The sequence below is a fragment of the Adiantum capillus-veneris genome, chromosome 11 (genome assembly GCF_014529385.1).
Source record: "Adiantum capillus-veneris isolate H3 chromosome 11, ASM1452938v2, whole genome shotgun sequence".
Classification (NCBI taxonomy): domain Eukaryota; kingdom Viridiplantae; phylum Streptophyta; class Polypodiopsida; order Polypodiales; family Pteridaceae; genus Adiantum; species Adiantum capillus-veneris.
Genome location: NC_140941.1, coordinates 150,964,308 through 150,966,796, shown reverse-complemented (window position 1 = coordinate 150,966,796; position 2,489 = coordinate 150,964,308). Strand labels below are relative to the sequence as shown.

Here is a 2,489-nt window from a genome sequence, read left to right as displayed (position 1 = left end):
TCATGCTGCTCTCTCCATCTCTGCACTATTGCATCAGACACTTTGCACTATAGCATTGACCAGTCTGATGCATTGATAACAGTGCTGCTAGAGGTTTCTCTCTCTCTCTCTCTCTCTCTCTCTCTCTCTCTCTCTCTCTCTCACACACACACACACACACACACACACACACACACACACACACACACACACACACACACACACACACACACACACACACACACACACACACATACATGCTAATAAGCATGTACGTGGTGCACTGCTCCTGTCCACTTGGCTCGTGCATATAGAAGCCATGCTTCTCTAAAAATAGCATGGCAGTCCCTCTCTCTCATCTCTCTTTTTTTTGTCCCCAACAACCTGGCTCGAAAAACCAATTCCGAATGTCAATCCACTAACTGCTGATCCAAGAGCATTTCAGTTGGAGTTCACATCATAGAGAAATTTGAGTTGGCATCATCAGCGAAGTTTAGAGTTCAAACTCCGTGCTCAAGCCTTTTTTTCCCCACAACTGTATTCTTGAGCAAGAAATTGATCAAGATGTATTCAAAAGCATTTGCCATTCCTAGAAGACTTAACCAAGGTCAGCTCTTGCAAAAGCAAGATCACCAACCTTTCTAACCAATTTTCATAGCAAGATCTGGTAGAGACTGGTATAGTGGGAGAGGAGCTGACTCTAGAGTTTTCAGATACATGGACCTTATGTTCTTCCATTTCTTGGGTATAAATGACGCTACACCAGCTGCAACAGCATGGATGTTGGCACAAACCTCTTCTTGCTTTGTGAAAGCCAACCAACTTTGACGACTGAGCAAGTGCCACCCTTGATATAGAGAAACGTGGAGCCACAAACACTCTCTCTATCTGTTTCTTCAAATCCTTCTTTCTAAGGTCTACAGGGATGGGATGTTTCTTCTTCTCGAAGAAATTCTTCCCAAGAAGCTTCGACAGAGCATGCAGGACACTCTTGTCGGTAAGGAAGAGATCGTATGAGCCACAGAGATTGCATATTCTGCTTGGCCTCTTTCTGCTTAAGGCTCTTGCGATCGTCAATGAACAACCAGATGTCCTGAGCAACATCATCTCCAAGGGCAAAGAGAGGATGGGGCAAGGGAATTTGGTAAGGGTTGATTCGGCTCTAGTTGGGGGCAGTGTTTTTCTTTTACAGAGAGAACAAGGCAGAAGAGCTTGTCGTCCTCAAGTAGAAGGGTTCTATCTTTTCTTTGTTTCCGTGAAGATTCCCACGTGAACAACGACTGATCAGGCTTTGCAACCAAGCATGCTGAGACTCGGGCTTACTCTATCGCACGGGAGAAAATGGAACCCTAGTAACGTTTACTAAGGGTTCTCTCTCTCCTAGTCTCTCTCCTTTCTCTTCCTTAGTCTCTCTCTAGCAGCATTGTAACTAGCTCTACTCTCATCAAAAGCATTGGCCACACAATATGTCTGCTTTGTCAAGCTTTGGATAGAACATGCGATCTCTCTCTCTCTCTCTCTCTCTCTAACGTGCTTAGTGAACGTGCCAGTAAACGTGCTCCCTCGCCCTGCGACTCAGCAGCTTCCAGCGTTTTCGATTTAGCACGGCATTAGCTCGAAGCAGCAAGCGAAGAGCCCTGATCACTGCCTGTGCTGGATCAAATGGGTTTTGTAAAAGAGGTAGATGGTGGACGTAGGTCTCATTTTGCATGCAGATATGTAGGAGGCAAACACCCTATGGAGAGAGGAGTTTCGCCTGTCCCCATCATCTCCTCGAGGCTTCTGCACCAATACGTCATTTCCTGTGCCCTACACCTCTTGTGCGCTCCCCACTAGATCCATCGCCTTCGTGGCCTGACACAGCTCTTTGGGTCATTTTCACCACCCCACAGTTCCCCTTATGCACGACGGCTCATGTATCTCCTACCTGTGCTTGCCACATACATTTTTCTCTCTATGCGTGCCTCCACTAGCTCTCGAGATCGTGTGACCTGTGCTGCCCATAGCATGCAGATGCCCTCACAGAACCACCGCAACATCTCCCTACCCCTGCTTTCACACCCTCCCTAGTGTGCAACCTTGCCCTTTGCACCTGCCTTGCAAGCTGGTCATGCCCCCCTCTCTCCTGTTGTGCGACCCCTGCTCACCAGCCTCTATCTTGTGTCCACACATTTCACTGCCCTGCTCCTCCCCTTGTCACGATCACCTTCAACAGCCTGCCTGTTGCAAACACCAACTTGTTAGGATTTGACATTCATTAAATCGACATTCATAAGTCCTTGGCATGGTAAATTTTGGCCCGGCCATTCCATTGCCACCATCCTATCGTCTTCAGCAGCACTACCTATGTATACAGAGATTAATCCTCTGTTGAAGGCCCTTATATTTGACACACATATTTATGCAAATGCATGAGTCCTCAAGTGGAATAGGTGACATAGTATACCTTTATATTTTCAATAGGTTGGTTGCATCTAATAAAGCATTGTATTCTAGTAATACACAATGTT

At 46.6% G+C, this 2,489-nt stretch overlaps 1 pseudogene; it reads right to left on the bottom strand.

Annotated features, from left to right (window-relative positions):
- Nucleotides 1-620: 620 nt before the first annotated feature.
- On the bottom strand, nucleotides 621-2,018 carry LOC147448224 (uncharacterized; annotated as a pseudogene).
- Between the last annotated feature and the right edge of the window lie 471 nt (nucleotides 2,019-2,489).